This window comes from Mesoplodon mirus (assembly GCF_964341445.2).
Source record: "Mesoplodon mirus genome assembly, chromosome: 1".
Classification (NCBI taxonomy): Eukaryota; Metazoa; Chordata; class Mammalia; order Artiodactyla; family Ziphiidae; genus Mesoplodon; species Mesoplodon mirus.
This window is the reverse complement of record NC_138976.1, coordinates 124,473,954-124,493,964: the sequence shown is the minus strand read 5'-3', so window position 1 is coordinate 124,493,964 and position 20,011 is coordinate 124,473,954.

Genomic DNA, 20,011 nt, shown 5'->3' with positions numbered 1-20,011 from the left:
TGTTTTGAAAACTATGGCAGGTCAGATTTTCTGCCTAATTATATAAGAAGATTTCTCTAAAAAATACACATTATTTCAAAGACTTATTGGCTGTGAAATAAGTTAAGGGTATTTCAAATGGCTTGTCTGCAAAGAAAGGTGAGATGTAGGGAATCACAGAAAGTCGAGGGGAAAATAGGTCAATATATACATTGCTGTATGGTGAACTAAGCCTTAGGCCAGCAACAATGGAGAGGACCTGACCCTTAGACACGGACAAGTAAGCTGGAATCTTCAAAAGTTCAAATCTTTATAAGTAAAAAGATTTATTAAAATGAATAACCAAGTGTTTTAATTGACATCAGAAGATCAAAACAATAAACCCTGAGAACATAGAAAAAAGATAAATAAAGATATGAGCAGAACTTAATACAACAGAAAACGTATAAAATTCAGGTGATTTAGTAACTCCAAAGAATCTTCTTTGAAAAGATTTAAAAGACACACTTTGATTAAGGAAAACCAAAACATAAGTAAAGAATATACAGAAAGAGTCAGGACAATGTTAGAGCAGACAATATATGAAATGCCAGTAAATTTGAACATTTCTGTAAAGTGGACCATTTCCTAGTTCCTAAAGTTTACCAACACTGACACAAGAGGAAATCATTTAAGGTAATCATGTCTGCCCTTGGCATTCTTGGAACGCCCTGGCCTCAGAATGCATCCTGTGTAGTCCATGGTAACCTGCGGAGAGGGGGCGGGGCTGAGGGAGGTTGGAACACTGCCCTCACTGAGGGAGTGGGTGTGGCCATCTCTGCTGTGACTGAACAAAGGGCAGGCGAGCAGGGGGCCCAGGGCAGGGCCCTCAGAGCCCGGCAGGCCCAGTGGAGTGTCACAAACTTTTAGGCCCAGGCCAAAGGGCGCCTTCTTTGTCTGCACAGCTGCCCAAACTCTCACCTTTCCACTCAGGCCACCCTCTTACTTGAAGTGTGTGTGGAACGTGTACGCGGAGTACACCGCGCTGCACAGCTAAGCATAGTTCTGGGCACCGTAGCTTCCTGCCATGTGACCGAAGTTCGCAGGCAGATGGGTCCCTGGGACACATGCGGAGAGGCTCCTGCCCGGGTCACAGGCCGCCCGCTCCCCCTGCCCCAGATCGGGGGCCGCAAAGCAGCCCTATCTGAGTCCCCTGCCTCTAGAGGGAGTATTGGACCAACACTTGTAGAAAACGGGGTCCTTGCGGGCCACTCATTGGAGGGACACAAATAAATCTTTGCCGACTTTCTGCTGAAACTTACGAGCGTTCACACCTAAGCCTCTTACAAGGTCAGCTGTTTAGCTAAACATGAGCTCATGATCTAAATTTACACAATATTGAAGAAAGCAGCTACAAGGGGAGACAATCAGCCAAAACCATCAATACCTGAATTAGATTCCCAAGGCCATCCATCAGATGAAGGAATAATCGGGTGCAAGGCAGAAAATATACATAAAACTGGAACTGAAACAAGGCACAAGGATGTTTTCAAAGACTGGTAGGATCTCTAAAACAATTTTCAAGGACATGTCATTGATAAAGCTAAATACTCCAAGGTTGTGTAATACAACAGATTAATCATTGAGAAGAGTGAAATTATGCTGTTTTGAAAACTATGGCAGGTCAGATTTTCTGCCTAATTATATAAGAAGATTTCTCTAAAAAATACACATTATTTCAAAGACTTATTGGCTGTGAAATAAGTTAAGGGTATTTCAAATGGCTTGTCTGCAAAGAAAGGTGAGATGTAGGGAATCACAGAAAGTCGAGGGGAAAATAGGTCAATATATACATTGCTGTATGGTGAACTAAGCCTTAGCCCAGCAACAATGGAGAGGACCTGACCCTTAGACACGGACAAGTAAGCTGGAATCTTCAAAAGTTCAAATCTTTATAAGTAAAAAGATTTATTAAAATGAATAACCAAGTGTTTTAATTGACATCAGAAGATCAAAACAATAAACCCTGAGAACATAGAAAAAAGATAAATAAAGATATGAGCAGAACTTAATACAACAGAAAACGTATAAAATTCAGGTGATTTAGTAACTCCAAAGAATCTTCTTTGAAAAGATTTAAAAGACACACTTTGATTAAGGAAAACCAAAAAATAAGTAAAGAATATACAGAAAGAGTCAGGACAATGTTAGAGCAGACAATATATGAAATGCCAGTAAATTTGAACATTTCTGTAAAGTGGACCATTTCCTAGTTCCTAAAGTTTACCAACACTGACACAAGAGGAAATCATTTAAGGTAATCATGTCTGCCCTTGGCATTCTTGGAACGCCCTGGCCTCAGAATGCAGCCTCTGTAGTCCATGGTAACCTGCGGAGAGGGGGCGGGGCTGAGGGAGGTTGGAACACTGCCCTCACTGAGGGAGTGGGTGTGGCCATCTCTGCTGTGACTGAACAAAGGGCAGGCGAGCAGGGGGCCCAGGGCAGGGCCCTCAGAGCCCGGCAGGCCCAGTGGAGTGTCACAAGCTTTTAGGCCCAGGCCAAAGGGCGCCTTCTTTGTCTGCACAGCTGCCCAAACTCTCACCTTTCCACTCAGGCCGCCCTCTTACTTGAAGTGTGTGTGGAACGTGTACGCGGAGTACACCGCGCTGCACAGCTAAGCATAGTTCTGGGCATCGTAGCTTCCTGCCATGTGACCGAAGTTCGCAGGCAGATGGGTCCCTGGGACACATGCGGAGAGGCTCCTGCCCGGGTCACAGGCCGCCCACTCCCCCTGCCCCAGATCGGGGGCCGCAAAGCAGCCCTATCTGAGTCCCCTGCCTCTAGAGGGAGTATTGGACCAACACTTGTAGAAAACGGGGTCCTTGCGGGCCACTCATTGGAGGGACACAAATAAATCTTTGCCGACTTTCTGCTGAAACTTACGAGCGTTCACACCTAAGCCTCTTACAAGGTCAGCTGTTTAGCTAAACATGAGCTCATGATCTAAATTTACACAATATTGAAGAAAGCAGCTACAAGGGGAGACAATCAGCCAAAACCATCAATACCTGAATTAGATTCCCAAGGCCATCCATCAGATGAAGGAATAATCGGGTGCAAGGCAGAAAATATACATAAAACTGGAACTGAAACAAGGCACAAGGATGTTTTCAAAGACTGGTAGGATCTCTAAAACAATTTTCAAGGACATGTCATTGATAAAGCTAAATACTCCAAGGTTGTGTAATACAACAGATTAATCATTGAGAAGAGTGAAATTATGCTGTTTTGAAAACTATGGCAGGTCAGATTTTCTGCCTAATTATATAAGAAGATTTCTCTAAAAAATACACATTATTTCAATGACTTATTGGCTGTGAAATAAGTTAAGGGTATTTCAAATGGCTTGTCTGCAAAGAAAGGTGAGATGTAGGGAATCACAGAAAGTCGAGGGGAAAATAGGTCAATATATACATTGCTGTATGGTGAACTAAGCCTTAGGCCAGCAACAATGGAGAGGACCTGACCGTTAGACACGTACAAGTAAGCTGGAATCTTCAAAAGTTCAAATCTTTATAAGTACAAAGATTTATTAAAATGAATAACCAAGTGTTTTAATTGACATCAGAAGATGAAAACAATACACCCTGAGAACATAGAAAAAAGATAAATAAAGATATGAGCACAACTTAATACAACAGAAAACGTATAAAATTCAGGTGATTTAGTAAGTCCAAAGAATCTTCTTTGAAAAGATTTAAAAGACACACTTTGATTAAGGAAAACCAAAACATAAGTAAAGAATATACAGAAAGAGTCAGGACAATGTTAGAGCAGAGAATATATGAAATGCCAGTAAATTTGAACATTTCTGTAAAGTGGACCATTTCCTAGCTCCTAAAGTTTACCAACACTGACACAAGAGGAAATCATTTAAGGTCATCATGTCTGCCCTTGGCATTCTCGGAACGCCCTGGCCACAGAATGCAGCCTCTGTAGTCCATGGTAACCTGCGGAGAGGGGGCTGGGCTGAGGGAGGTTGGAACACTGCCCTCACTGACGGAGTGGGTGTGGCCATCTCTGCTGTGACTGAACAAAGGGCAGGGGAGCAGTGGGCCCAGGGCAGGGCCCTCAGAGCCCGGCAGGCCCAGTGGAGTGTCACAAGCTTTTAGGCCCAGGCCAAAGGGCGCCTTCTTTGTCTGCACAGCTGCCCAAACTCTCACCTTTCCACTCAGGCCGCCCTCTTACTTAAAGTGTGTGTGGAACGTGTCCGCGCAGTACACCGCGCTGCACAGCTAAGCATAGGTCTGGGCATCGTAGCTTCCTGCCAGGTGACCGAAGTTCGCAGGCAGATGGGTCTCTGGGACACACGCGGAGAGGCTCCTGCCGGGTGACAGGCCGCCCACTGCCCCTGCCCCAGATCTGGGGCCAGAAAGCAGCCCTGTCTGATTCCGCTGCCTCTAGAGGGAGTATTGGACCAACACTTTTAGAAAATGGGGTCCTTGCGGGCCACTCATTGGAGGGACACAAATAAATCTTTGCCGACTTTCTGCTGAAACTTACGAGCGTTCACACCTAAGCCTCTTACAAGGTCAGCTGTTTAGCTAAACATGAGCTCATGATCTAAATTTACACAATAATGAAGAAAGCAGCTACAAGGGGAGACAATCAGCCAAAACCATCAATACCAGAATTAGATTCCCAAGGCCATCCATCAGATGTAGGAATAATAGGGTGCAAGGCAGAAAATATACATAAAACTGGAACTGAAACAAGGCACAAGGATGTTTGCAAAGACCGGTAGGATCTCTAAAACATTTCTCAAGGACATGTCATTGATAAAGCTAAATACTCCAAGGTTGTGTAATACAACAGATTAATCATTGAGAAGAGTGAAATTATGCTGTTTTGAAAACTATGGCAGGTCAGATTTTCTGCCTAATTATATAAGAAGATTTCTCTAAAAAATACACATTATTTCAAAGACTTCTTGGCTGTGAAATAAGTTAAGGGTATTTCAAATGGCTTGTCTGCAAAGAAAGGTGAGATGTAGGGAATCACAGAAAGTCGAGGGGAAAATAGGTCAATATATACATTGCTGTATGGTGAACTAAGCCTTAGGCCAGCAACAATGGAGAGGACCTGACCCTTAGACACGAACAAGTAAGCTGGAATCGTCAAAAGTTCAAATCTTTATAAGTAAAAAGATTTATTAAAATGAATAACCAAGTGTTTTAATTGACATCAGAAGATGAAAACAATAAACCCTGAGAACATAGAGAAAAGATAAATAAAGATATGAGCAGAACTTAATACAACAGAAAACGTATAAAATTCAGGTGATTTAGTAAGTCCAAAGAATCTTCTTTGAAAAGATTTAAAAGACACACTTTGATTAAGGAAAACCAAAACATAAGTAAAGAATATACAGAAAGAGTCAGGACAATGTTAGAGCAGAGAATATATGAAATGCCAGTAAATTTGAACATTTCTGTAAAGTGGACCATTTCCTAGCTCCTAAAGTTTACCAACACTGACACAAGAGGAAATCATTTAAGGTCATCATGTCTGCCCTTGGCATTCTCGGAACGCCCTGGCCTCAGAATGCAGCCTCTGTAGTCCATGGTAAACTGCAGAGTGGGGGCGGGGCTGAGGGAGGTTGGAACACTGCCCTCACTGAGGGAGTGGGTGTGGCCATCTCTGCTGTGACTGAACAAAGGGCAGGGGAGCAGGGGGCTCAGGGCAGGGCCCTCAGAGCCCGGCAGGCCCAGTGGAGTGTCACAAGTTTTTGGGCCCAGGCCAAAGGGCGCCTTCTTTGTCTGCACAGCTGCCCAAACTCTCACCTTTCCACTCAGGCCGCCCTCTTACTTGAAGTGTGTGTGGAACGTGTACGCGGAGTACACCGCGCTGCACAGCTAAGCATAGTTCTGGGCATCGTAGCTTCCTGCCATGTGACCGAAGTTCGCAGGCAGATGGGTCCCTGGGACACATGCGGAGAGGCTCCTGCCCGGGTCACAAGCCGCCCACTCCCACTGCCCCAGATCGGGGGCCGCAAAGCAGCCCTATCTGAGTCCCCTGCCTCTAGAGGGAGTATTGGACCAACACTTGTAGAAAACGGGGTCCTTGCGGGCCACTCATTGGAGGGACACAAATAAATCTTTGCCGACTTTCTGCTGAAACTTACGAGCGTTCACACCTAAGCCTCTTACAAGGTCAGCTGTTTAGCTAAACATGAGCTCATGATCTAAATTTACACAATATTGAAGAAAGCAGCTACAAGGGGAGACAATCAGCCAAAACCATCAATACCTGAATTAGATTCCCAAGGCCATCCATCAGATGAAGGAATAATCGGGTGCAAGGCAGAAAATATACATAAAACTGGAACTGAAACAAGGCACAAGGATGTTTTCAAAGACTGGTAGGATCTCTGAAACATTTTTCAAGGACATGTCATTGATAAAGCTAAATACTCCAAGGTTGTGTAATACAACAGATTAATCATTGAGAAGAGTGAAATTATGCTGTTTTGAAAACTATGGCAGGTCAGATTTTCTGCCTAATTATATAAGAAGATTTCTCTAAAAAATACACATTATTTCAAAGAGTTATTGGCTGTGAAATAAGTTAAGGGTATTTCAAATGGCTTGTCTGCAAAGAAAGGTGAGATGTAGGGAATCACAGAAAGTCGAGTGGAAAATAGGTCAATATATACATTGCTGTATGGTGAACTAAGCCTTAGGCCAGCAACAATGGAGAGGACCTGACCCTTAGACACGGACAAGTAAGCTGGAATCTTCAAAAGTTCAAATCTTTATAAGTAAAAAGATTTATTAAAATGAATAACCAAGTGTTTTAATTGACATCAGAAGATGAAAACAATACACCCTGAGAACATAGAAAAAAGATAAATAAAGATATGAGCACAACTTAATACAACAGAAAACGTATAAAATTCAGGTGATTTAGTAAGTCCAAAGAATCTTCTTTGAAAAGATTTAAAAGACACACTTTGATTAAGGAAAACCAAAACATAAGTAAAGAATATACAGAAAGAGTCAGGACAATGTTAGAGCAGAGAATATATGAAATGCCAGTAAATTTGAACATTTCTGTAAAGTGGACCATTTCCTAGCTCCTAAAGTTTACCAACACTGACACAAGAGGAAATCATTTAAGGTCATCATGTCTGCCCTTGGCATTCTCGGAACGCCCTGGCCACAGAATGCAGCCTCTGTAGTCCATGGTAAACTGCGGAGAGGGGGCTGGGCTGAGGGAGGTTGGAACACTGCCCTCACTGACGGAGTGGGTGTGTCCATCTCTGCTGTGACTGAACAAAGGGCAGGGGAGCAGTGGGCCCAGGGCAGGGCCCTCAGAGCCCGGCAGGCCCAGTGGAGTGTCACAAGCTTTTAGGCCCAGGCCAAATGGCACCTTCTTTGTCTGCACAGCTGCCCAAACTCTCACGTTTCCACTCAGGCCACCCTCTTACTTGAAGTGTGTGTGGAACGTGTCCGTGCAGTATACCGCTCTGCACAGCTAAGCATAGGTCTGGGCATCGTAGCTTCCTGCCAGGTGACCGAAGTTCGCAGGCAGATGGGTCCCTGGGACACACGCGGAGAGGCTCCTGCCGGGTGACAGGCCGCCCACTGCCCCTGCCCCAGATCTGGGGCCGCAAAGCAGCCCTGTCTGATTCCGCTGCCTCTAGAGGGAGTATTGGAGAAACACTTGTAGAAAATGGGGTCCTTGCGGGCCACTCATTGGAGGGACACAAATAAATCTTTGCCGACTTTCTGCTGAAACTTACGAGCGTTCACACCTAAGCCTCTTACAAGGTCAGCTGTTTAGCTAAACATGAGCTCATGATCTAAATTTACACAATAATGAAGAAAGCAGCTACAAGGGGAGACAATCAGCCAAAACCATCAATACCAGAATTAGATTCCCAAGGCCATCCATCAGATGTAGGAATAATCGGGTGCAAGGCAGAAAATGTACATAAAACTGGATCTGAAACAAGGCACAAGGATGTTTGCAAAGACTGGTAGTATCTCTAAAACATTTCTCAAGGACATGTCATTGATAAAGCTAAATACTCCAAGGTTGTGTAATACAACAGATTAATCATTGAGAAGAGTGAAATTATGCTGTTTTGAAAACTATGGCAGGTCAGATTTTCTGCCTAATTATATAAGAAGATTTCTCTAAAAAATACACATTATTTCAAAGACTTATTGGCTGTGAAATAAGTTAAGGGTATTTCAAATGGCTTGTCTGCAAAGAAAGGTGAGATGTAGGGAATCACAGAAAGTCGAGGGGAAAATAGGTCAATATATACATTGCTGTATGGTGAACTAAGCCTTAGGCCAGCAACAATGGAGAGGACCTGACCCTTAGACACGAACAAGTAAGCTGGAATCGTCAAAAGTTCAAATCTTTATAAGTAAAAAGATTTATTAAAATGAATAACCAAGTGTTTTAATTGACATCAGAAGATGAAAACAATAAACCCTGAGAACATAGAGAAAAGATAAATAAAGATATGAGCAGAACTTAATACAACAGAAAACGTATAAAATTCAGGTGATTTAGTAAGTCCAAAGAATCTTCTTTGAAAAGATTTAAAAGACACACTTTGATTAAGGAAAACCAAAACATAAGTAAAGAATATACAGAAAGAGTCAGGACAATGTTAGAGCAGAGAATATATGAAATGCCAGTAAATTTGAACATTTCTGTAAAGTGGACCATTTCCTAGCTCCTAAAGTTTACCAACACTGACACAAGAGGAAATCATTTAAGGTCATCATGTCTGCCCTTGGCATTCTCGGAACGCCCTGGCCTCAGAATGCAGCCTCTGTAGTCCATGGTAAACTGCAGAGTGGGGGCGGGGCTGAGGGAGGTTGGAACACTGCCCTCACTGAGGGAGTGGGTGTGGCCATCTCTGCTGTGACTGAACAAAGGGCAGGGGAGCAGGGGGCTCAGGGCAGGGCCCTCAGAGCCCGGCAGGCCCAGTGGAGTGTCACAAGTTTTTGGGCCCAGGCCAAAGGGCGCCTTCTTTGTCTGCACAGCTGCCCAAACTCTCACCTTTCCACTCAGGCCGCCCTCTTACTTGAAGTGTGTGTGGAACGTGTACGCGGAGTACACCGCGCTGCACAGCTAAGCATAGTTCTGGGCATCGTAGCTTCCTGCCATGTGACCGAAGTTCGCAGGCAGATGGGTCCCTGGGACACATGCGGAGAGGCTCCTTCCCGGGTCACAAGCCGCCCACTCCCACTGCCCCAGATCGGGGGCCGCAAAGCAGCCCTATCTGAGTCCCCTGCCTCTAGAGGGAGTATTGGACCAACACTTGTAGAAAACGGGGTCCTTGCGGGCCACTCATTGGAGGGACACAAATAAATCTTTGCCGACTTTCTGCTGAAACTTACGAGCGTTCACACCTAAGCCTCTTACAAGGTCAGCTGTTTAGCTAAACATGAGCTCATGATCTAAATTTACACAATATTGAAGAAAGCAGCTACAAGGGGAGACAATCAGCCAAAACCATCAATACCTGAATTAGATTCCCAAGGCCATCCATCAGATGAAGGAATAATCGGGTGCAAGGCAGAAAATATACATAAAACTGGAACTGAAACAAGGCACAAGGATGTTTTCAAAGACTGGTAGGATCTCTGAAACATTTTTCAAGGACATGTCATTGATAAAGCTAAATACTCCAAGGTTGTGTAATACAACAGATTAATCATTGAGAAGAGTGAAATTATGCTGTTTTGAAAACTATGGCAGGTCAGATTTTCTGCCTAATTATATAAGAAGATTTCTCTAAAAAATACACATTATTTCAAAGAGTTATTGGCTGTGAAATAAGTTAAGGGTATTTCAAATGGCTTGTCTGCAAAGAAAGGTGAGATGTAGGGAATCACAGAAAGTCGAGGGGAAAATAGGTCAATATATACATTGCTGTATGGTGAACTAAGCCTTAGGCCAGCAACAATGGAGAGGACCTGACCCTTAGACACGGACAAGTAAGCTGGAATCTTCAAAAGTTCAAATCTTTATAAGTAAAAAGATTTATTAAAATGAATAACCAAGTGTTTTAATTGACATCAGAAGATGAAAACAATACACCCTGAGAACATAGAAAAAAGATAAATAAAGATATGAGCACAACTTACTACAACAGAAAACGTATAAAATTCAGGTGATTTAGTAAGTCCAAAGAATCTTCTTTGAAAAGATTTAAAAGACACACTTTGATTAAGGAAAACCAAAACATAAGTAAAGAATATACAGAAAGAGTCAGGACAATGTTAGAGCAGAGAATATATGAAATGCCAGTAAATTTGAACATTTCTGTAAAGTGGACCATTTCCTAGCTCCTAAAGTTTACCAACACTGACACAAGAGGAAATCATTTAAGGTCATCATGTCTGCCCTTGGCATTCTCGGAACGCCCTGGCCACAGAATGCAGCCTCTGTAGTCCATGGTAACCTGCGGAGAGGGGGCGGGGCTGAGGGAGGTTGGAACACTGCCCTCACTGAGGGAGTGGGTGTGGCCATCTCTGCTGTGACTGAACAAAGGGCAGGGGAGCAGGGGGCCCAGGGCAGGGCCCTCAGAACCCGGCAGGACCAGTGGAGTGTCACAAGCTTTTAGGCCCAGGCCAAAGGGCGCCTTCTTTGTCTGCACAGCTGCCCAAACTCTCACCTTTCCACTCAGGCCGCCCTCTTACTTAAACTGTGCGTGGAACGTGTCCGCGCAGTACACCGCGCTGCACAGCTAAGCATAGGTCTGGGCATCGTAGCTTCCTGCCAGGTGACCGAAGTTCGCAGGCAGATGGGTCTCTGGGACACACGCGGAGAGGCTCCTGCCGGGTGACAGGCCGCCCACTGCCCCTGCCCCAGATCTGGGGCCGCAAAGCAGCCCTTTCTGATTCCGCTGCCTCTAGAGGGAGTATTGGAGAAACACTTGTAGAAAATGGGGTCCTTGCGGGCCACTCATTGGAGGGACACAAATAAATCTTTGCCGACTTTCTGCTGAAACTTACGAGCGTTCACACCTAAGCCTCTTACAAGGTCAGCTGTTTAGCTAAACATGAGCTCATGATCTAAATTTACACAATAATGAAGAAAGCAGCTACAAGGGGAGACAATCAGCCAAAACCATCAATACCAGAATTAGATTCCCAAGGCCATCCATCAGATGTAGGAATAATCGGGTGCAAGGCAGAAAATGTACATAAAACTGGATCTGAAACAAGGCACAAGGATGTTTGCAAAGACTGGTAGGATCTCTAAAACATTTCTCAAGGACATGTCATTGATAAAGCTAAATACTCCAAGGTTGTGTAATACAACAGATTAATCATTGAGAAGAGTGAAATTATGCTGTTTTGAAAACTATGGCAGGTCAGATTTTCTGCCTTATTATATAAGAAGATTTCTCTAAAAAATACACATTATTTCAAAGACTTATTGGCTGTGAAATAAGTTAAGGGTATTTCAAATGGCTTGTCTGCAAAGAAAGGTGAGATGTAGGGAATCACAGAAAGTCGAGGGGAAAATAGGTCAATATATACATTGCTGTATGGTGAACTAAGCCTTAGGCCAGCAACAATGGAGAGGACCTGACCCTTAGACACGAACAAGTAAGCTGGAATCGTCAAAAGTTCAAATCTTTATAAGTAAAAAGATTTATTAAAATGAATAACCAAGTGTTTTAATTGACATCAGAAGATGAAAACAATAAACCCTGAGAACATAGAGAAAAGATAAATAAAGATATGTGCAGAACTTAATACAACAGAAAACGTATAAAATTCAGGTGATTTAGTAAGTCCAAAGAATCTTCTTTGAAAAGAATTAAAAGACACACTTTGATTAAGGAAAACCAAAACATAAGTAAAGAATATACAGAAAGAGTCAGGACAATGTTAGAGCAGAGAATATATGAAATGCCAGTAAATTTGAACATTTCTGTAAAGTGGACCATTTCCTAGCTCCTAAAGTTTACCAACACTGACACAAGAGGAAATCATTTAAGGTCATCATGTCTGCCCTTGGCATTCTCGGAACGCCCTGGCCACAGAATGCAGCCTCTGTAGTCCATGGTAACCTGAGGAGAGGGGGCGGGGCTGAGGGAGGTTGGAACACTGCCCTCACTGAGGGAGTGGGTGTGGCCATCTCTGCTGTGACTGAACAAAGGGCAGGGGAGCAGGGGGCCCAGGTCAGGGCCCTCAGAACCCGGCAGGACCAGTGGAGTGTCACAAGCTTTTAGGCCCAGGCCAAAGGGCGCCTTCTTTGTCTGCACAGCTGCCCAAACTCTCACCTTTCCACTCAGGCCGCCCTCTTACTTAAACTGTGCGTGGAACGTGTCCGCGCAGTACACCGCGCTGCACAGCTAAGCATAGGTCTGGGCATCGTAGCTTCCTGCCAGGTGACCAAAGTTCGCAGGCAGATGGGTCTCTGGGACACACGCGGAGAGGCTCCTGCCGGGTGACAGGCCGCCCACTGCCCCTGCCCCAGATCTGGGGCCGCAAAGCAGCCCTGTCTGATTCCGCTGCCTCTAGAGGGAGTATTGGAGAAACACTTGTAGAAAATGGGGTCCTTGCGGGCCACTCATTGGAGGGACACAAATAAATCTTTGCCGACTTTCTGCTGAAACTTACGAGCGTTCACACCTAAGCCTCTTACAAGGTCAGCTGTTTAGCTAAACATGAGCTCATGATCTAAATTTACAGAATAATGAAGAAAGCACCTACAAGGGGAGACAATCAGCCAAAACCATCAATACCAGAATTAGATTCCCAAGGCCATCCATCAGATGTAGGAATAATCGGGTGCAAGGCAGAAAATGTACATAAAACTGGATCTGAAACAAGGCACAAGGATGTTTGCAAAGACTGGTAGGATCTCTAAAACATTTCTCAAGGACATGTCATTGATAAAGCTAAATACTCCAAGGTTGTGTAATACAACAGATTAATCATTGAGAAGAGTGAAATTATGCTGTTTTGAAAACTATGGCGGGTCAGATTTTCTGCCTAATTATATAAGAAGATTTCTCTAAAAAATACACATTATTTCAAAGACTTATTGGCTGTGAAATAAGTTAAGGGTATTTCAAATGGCTTGTCTGCAAAGAAAGGTGAGATGTAGGGAATCACAGAAAGTCGAGGGGAAAATAGGTCAATATATACATTGCTGTATGGTGAACTAAGCCTTAGGCCAGCAACAATGGAGAGGACCTGACCCTTAGACACGAACAAGTAAGCTGGAATCGTCAAAAGTTCAAATCTTTATAAGTAAAAAGATTTATTAAAATGAATAACCAAGTGTTTTAATTGACATCAGAAGATGAAAACAATAAACCCTGAGAACATAGAGAAAAGATAAATAAAGATATGTGCAGAACTTAATACAACAGAAAACGTATAAAATTCAGGTGATTTAGTAAGTCCAAAGAATCTTCTTTGAAAAGAATTAAAAGACACACTTTGATTAAGGAAAACCAAAACATAAGTAAAGAATATACAGAAAGAGTCTGGACAATGTTAGAGCAGAGAATATATGAAATGCCAGTAAATTTGAACATTTCTGTAAAGTGGACCATTTCCTAGCTCCTAAAGTTTACCAACACTGACACAAGAGGAAATCATTTAAGGTCATCATGTCTGCCCTTGGCATTCTCGGAACGCCCTGGCCACAGAATGCAGCCTCTGTAGTCCATGGTAACCTGCGGAGAGGGGGCGGGGCTGAGGGAGGTTGGAACACTGCCCTCACTGAGGGAGTGGGTGTGGCCATCTCTGCTGTGACTGAACAAAGGGCAGGGGAGCAGGGGGCCCAGGGCAGGGCCCTCAGAACCCGGCAGGACCAGTGGAGTGTCACAAGCTTTTAGGCCCAGGCCAAAGGGCGCCTTCTTTGTCTGCACAGCTGCCCAAACTCTCACCTTTCCACTCAGGCCGCCCTCTTACTTAAAGTGTGTGTGGAACGTGTCCGCGCAGTGCACCGCGCTGCACAGCTAAGCATAGGTCTGGGCATCGTAGCTTCCTGCCAGGTGACCGAAGGTTGCAGGCAGATGGGTCTCTGGGACACACGCGGAGAGGCTCCTGCCGGGTGACAGGCGGCCCACTGCCCCTGCCCCAAATCTGGGGCCGCAAAGCAGCCCTGTCTGATTCCGCTGCCTCTAGAGGGATTATTGGACCAACACTTGTAGAAAATGGGGTCCTTGCGGGCCACTCATTGGAGGGACACAAATAAATCTTTGCCGACTTTCTGCTGAAACTTACGAGCGTTCACACCTAAGCCTCTTACAAGGTCAGCTGTTTAGCTAAACATGAGCTCATGATCTAAATTTACACAATAATGAAGAAAGCAGCTACAAGGGGAGACAATCAGCCAAAACCATCAATACCAGAATTAGATTCCCAAGGCCATCCATCAGATGTAGGAATAATCGGGTGCAAGGCAGAAAATATACATAAAACTGGAACTGAAACAAGGCACAAGGATGTTTGCAAAGACTGGTAGGATCTCTAAAACATTTCTCAAGGACATGTCATTGATAAAGCTAAATACTCCAAGGTTGTGTAATACAACAGATTAATCATTGAGAAGAGTGAAATTATGCTGTTTTGAAAACTATGGCAGGTCAGATTTTCTGCCTAATTATATAAGAAGATTTCTCTAAAAAATACACATTATTTCAAAGCCTTATTGGCTGTGAAATAAGTTAAGGGTATTTCAAATGGCTTGTCTGCAAAGAAAGGTGAGATGTAGGGAATCACAGAAAGTCGAGGGGAAAATAGGTCAATATATACATTGCTGTATGGTGAACTAAGCCTTAGGCCAGCAACAATGGAGAGGACCTGACCCTTAGACACGAACAAGTAAGCTGGAATCGTCAAAAGTTCAAATCTTTATAAGTAAAAAGATTTATTAAAATGAATAACCAAGTGTTTTAATTGACATCAGAAGATGAAAACAATAAACCCTGAGAACATAGAGAAAAGATAAATAAAGATATGAGCAGAACTTAATACAACAGAAAACGTATAAAATTCAGGTGATTTAGTAAGTCCAAAGAATCTTCTTTGAAAAGAATTAAAAGACACACTTTGATTAAGGAAAACCAAAACATAAGTAAAGAATATACAGAAAGAGTCAGGACAATGTTAGAGCAGAGAATATATGAAATGCCAGTAAATTTGAACATTTCTGTAAAGTGGACCATTTCCTAGCTCCTAAAGTTTACCAACACTGACACAAGAGGAAATCATTTAAGGTCATCATGTCTGCCCTTGGCATTCTCGGAACGCCCTGGCCTCAGAATGCAGCCTCTGTAGTCCATGGTAAACTGCAGAGAGGGGGCGGGGCTGAGGGAGGTTGGAACACTGCCCTCACTGAGGGAGTGGTTGTGGCCATCTCTGCTGTGACTGAACAAAGGGCAGGGGAGCAGGGGGCCCAGGGCAGGGCCCTCAGAGCCCGGCAGGCCCAGTGGAGTGTCACAAGTTTTTAGGCCCAGGCCAAAGGGCGCCTTCTTTGTCTGCACAGCTGCCCAAACTCTCACCTTTCCACTCAGGCCGCCCTCTTACTTGAAGTGTGTGTGGAACGTGTATGCGGAGTACACCGCGCTGCACAGCTAAGCATAGTTCTGGGCATCGTAGCTTCCTGCCATGTGACCGAAGTTCGCAGGCAGATGGGTCCCTGGGACACATGCGGAGAGGCTCCTGCCCGGGTCACAGGCCGCCCACTCCCCCTGCCCCAGATCGGGGGCCGCAAAGCAGCCCTATCTGAGTCCCCTGCCTCTAGAGGGAGTATTGGACCAACACTTGTAGAAAACGGGGTCCTTGCGAGCCACTCATTGGAGGGAAACAAATAAATCTTTGCTGACTTTCTGCTGAAACTTACGAGCGTTCACACCTAAGCCTCTTACAAGGTCAGCTGTTTAGCTAAACATGAGCTCATGATCTAAATTTACACAATATTGAAGAAAGCAGCTACAAGGGGAGACAATCAGCCAAAACCATCAATACCTGAATTAGATTCCCAAGGCCATCCATCAGATGAAGGAATAATCGGGTGCAAGGCAGAAAATATACATAAAACTGGAACTGAAACAAGGCACAAGGATGTTTTCAAAGACTGGTAGGATCTCTAAAACAATTTTCAAGGACATGTCATTGATAAAGCTAAATACTCCAAGGTTGTGTAATACAACAGATTAATCATTGAGAAGAGTGAAATTATGCAGTTTTGAAAACTATGGCAGGTCAGATTTTCTGCCTAATTATATAAGAAGATTTCTCTAAAAAATACACATTATTTCAAAGACTTCTTGGCTGTGAAATAAGTTAAGGGTATTTCAAATGGCTTGTCTGCAAAGAAAGGTGAGATGTAGGGAATCACAGAAAGTCGAGGGGAAAATAGGTCAATATATACATTGCTGTATGGTGAACTAAGCCTTAGGCCAGCAACAATGGAGAGGACCTGACCCTTAGACACGAACAAGTAAGCTGGAATCTTCAAAAGTTCAAATCTTTATAAGTAAAAAGATTTATTAAAATGAATAACCAAGTGTTTTAATTGACATCAGAAGATGAAAACAATAAACCCTGAGAACATAGAGAAAAGATAAATAAAGATATGAGCAGAACTTAATACAACAGAAAACGTATAAAATTCAGGTGATTTAGTAAGTCCAAAGAATCTTCTTTGAAAAGAATTAAAAGACACACTTTGATTAAGGAAAACCAAAACATAAGTAAAGAATATACAGAAAGAGTCTGGACAATGTTAGAGCAGAGAATATATGAAATGCCAGTAAATTTGAACATTTCTGTAAAGTGGACCATTTCCTAGCTCCTAAAGTTTACCAACACTGACACAAGAGGAAATCATTTAAGGTCATCATGTCTGCCCTTGGCATTCCCGGAACGCCCTGGCCTCAGAATGCAGCCTCTGTAGTCCATGGTAACCTGCGGAGAGGGGGCGGGGATGAGGGAGGTTGGAACACTGCCCTCACTGAGGGAGTGGGTGTGGCCATCTCTGCTGTGAATGAACAAAGGGCAGGGGAGCAGGGGGCTCAGGGCAGTGCCCTCAGAGCCCGGCAGGCCCAGTGGAGTGTCACAAGTTTTTAGGCCCAGGCCAAAGGGCGCCTTCTTTGTCTGCACAGCTGCCCAAACTCTCACCTTTCCACTCAGGCCGCCCTCTTACTTGAAGTGTGTGTGGAACGTGTACGCCGAGTACACCGCGCTGCACAGCTAAGCATAGTTCTGGGCATCGTAGCTTCCTGCCATGTGACCGAAGTTCGCAGGCAGATGGGTCCCTGGGACACATGCGGAGAGGCTCCTGCCCGGGTCACAGGCCGCCCACTACCTCTGCCCCAGATCGGGGGCCGCAAAGCAGCCCTATCTGAGTCCCCAGCCTCTAGAGGGAGTATTGGACCAACACTTGTAGAAAACGGGGTCCTTGCGGGCCACTCATTGGAGGGACACAAATAAATCTTTGCCGACTTTCTGTTGAAACTTACGAGCGTTCACACCTAAGCCTCTTACAAGGTCAGCTGTTTAGCTAAACAGGAGCTCATGATCTAAATTTACACAATATTGAAGAAAGCAGCTACAAGGGGAGACAATCAGCCAAAACCATCAATACCTGAATTAGATTCCCAAGGCCATCCATCAGATGAAGGAATAATCGGGTGCAAGGCAGAAAATATACATAAAACTGGAACTGAAACAAGGCACAAGGATGTTTTCAAAGACTGGTAGGATCTCTGAAACATTTCTCAAGGACATGTCATTGATAAAGCTAAATACTCCAAGGTTGTGTAATACAACAGATTAATCATTGAGAAGAGTGAAATTATGCTGTTTTGAAAACTATGGCAGGTCAGATTTTCTGCCTAATTATATAAGAAGATTTCTCTAAAAAATACACATTATTTCAAAGACTTATTGGCTGTGAAATAAGTTAAGGGTATTTCAAATGGCTTGTCTGCAAAGAAAGGTGAGATGTAGGGAATCACAGAAAGTCGAGGGGAAAATAGGTCAATATATACATTGCTGTATGGTGAACTAAGCCTTAGGCCAGCAACAATGGAGAGGACCTGACCCTTAGACACGGACAAGTAAGCTGGAATCTTCAAAAGTTCAAATCTTTATAAGTAAAAAGATTTATTAAAATGAATAACAAGTGTTTTAATTGACATCAGAAGATGAAAACAATAAACCCTGAGAACATAGAGAAAAGATAAATAAAGATATGAGCAGAACTTAATACAACAGAAAACGTATAAAATTCAGGTGATTTAGTAAGTCCAAAGAATCTTTTTGAAAAGATTTAAAAGACACACTTTGATTAAGGAAAACCAAAACATAAGTAAAGAATATACAGAAAGAGTCAGGACAATGTTAGAGCAGAGAATATATGAAATGCCAGTAAATTTGAACATTTCTGTAAAGTGGACCATTTCCTAGCTCCTAAAGTTTACCAACACTGACACAAGAGGAAATCATTTAAGGTCATCATGTCTGCCCTTGGCATTCTCGGAACGCCCTGGCCACAGAATGCAGCCTCTGTAGTCCATGGTAACCTGTGGAGAGGGGGCGGGGCTGAGGGAGGTTGGAACACTGCCCTCACTGAGGGAGTGGGTGTGGCCATCTCTGCTGTGATTGAACAAACGGCAGGGGAGCAGGGGGCCCAGGGCAGGGCCCTCAGAACCCGGCAGGACCAGTGGAGTGTCACAAGCTTTTAGGCCCAGGCCACAGGGCGCCTTCTTTGTCTGCACAGCTGCCCAAACTCTCACCTTTCCACTCAGGCCGCCCTCTTACTTAAAGTGTGTGTGGAACGTGTCCGCGCAGTACACCGCGCTGCACAGCTAAGCATAGGTCTGGGCATCGTAGCTTCCTGCCAGGTGACCGAAGTTCGCAGGCAGATGGGTCTCTGGGACACACGCGGAGAGGCTCCTGCCGGGTGACAGGCCGCCCACTGCCCCTGCCCCAGATCTGGGGCCGCAAAGCAGCCCTGTCTGATTCCGCTGCCTCTAGAGGGATTATTGGACCAACACTTGTAGAAAATGGGGTCCTTGCGGGCCACTCATTGGAGGGACACATATAAATCTTTGCCGACTTTCTGCTGAAACTTACGAGCGTTCACACCTAAGCCTCTTACAAGGTCAGCTGTTTAGCTAAACATGAGCTCATGATCTAAATTTACACAATAATGAAGAAAGCAGCTACAAGGGGAGACAATCAGCCAAAACCATCAATACCAGAATTAGATTCCCACGGCCATCCATCAGATGTAGGAATAATCGGGTGCAAGGCAGAAAATATACATAAAACTGGAACTGAAACAAGGCACAAGGATGTTTTCAAAGACTGGTAGGATCTCTAAAACATTTCTCAAGGACATGTCATTGATAAAGCTAAATACTCCAAGGTTGTGTAATACAACAGATTAATCATTGAGAAGAGTGAAATTATGCTGTTTTGAAAACTATGGCAGGTCAGATTTTCTGCCTAATTATATAAGAAGATTTCTCTAAAAAATACACATTATTTCAAAGACTTCTTGGCTGTGAAATAAGTTAAGGGTATTTCACATGGCTTGTCTGCAAAGAAAGGTGAGATGTAGGGAATCACAGAAAGTCGAGGGGAAAATAGGTCAATATATACATAGCTGTATGGTGAACTAAGCCTTAGGCCAGCAACAATGGAGAGGACCTGACCCTTAGACATGAACAAGTAAGCTGGAATCGTCAAAAGTTCAAATCTTTATAAGTAAAAAGATTTATTAAAATGAATAACCAAGTGTTTTAATTGACATCAGAAGATGAAAACAATAAACCCTGAGAACATAGAGAAAAGATAAATAAAGATATGAGCAGAACTTAATACAACAGAAAACGTATAAAATTCAGGTGATTTAGTAAGTCCAAAGAATCTTCTTTGAAAAGAATTAAAAGACACACTTTGATTAAGGAAAACCAAAACATAAGTAAAGAATATACTGAAAGAGTGAGGACAATGTTAGAGCAGAGAATATATGAAAT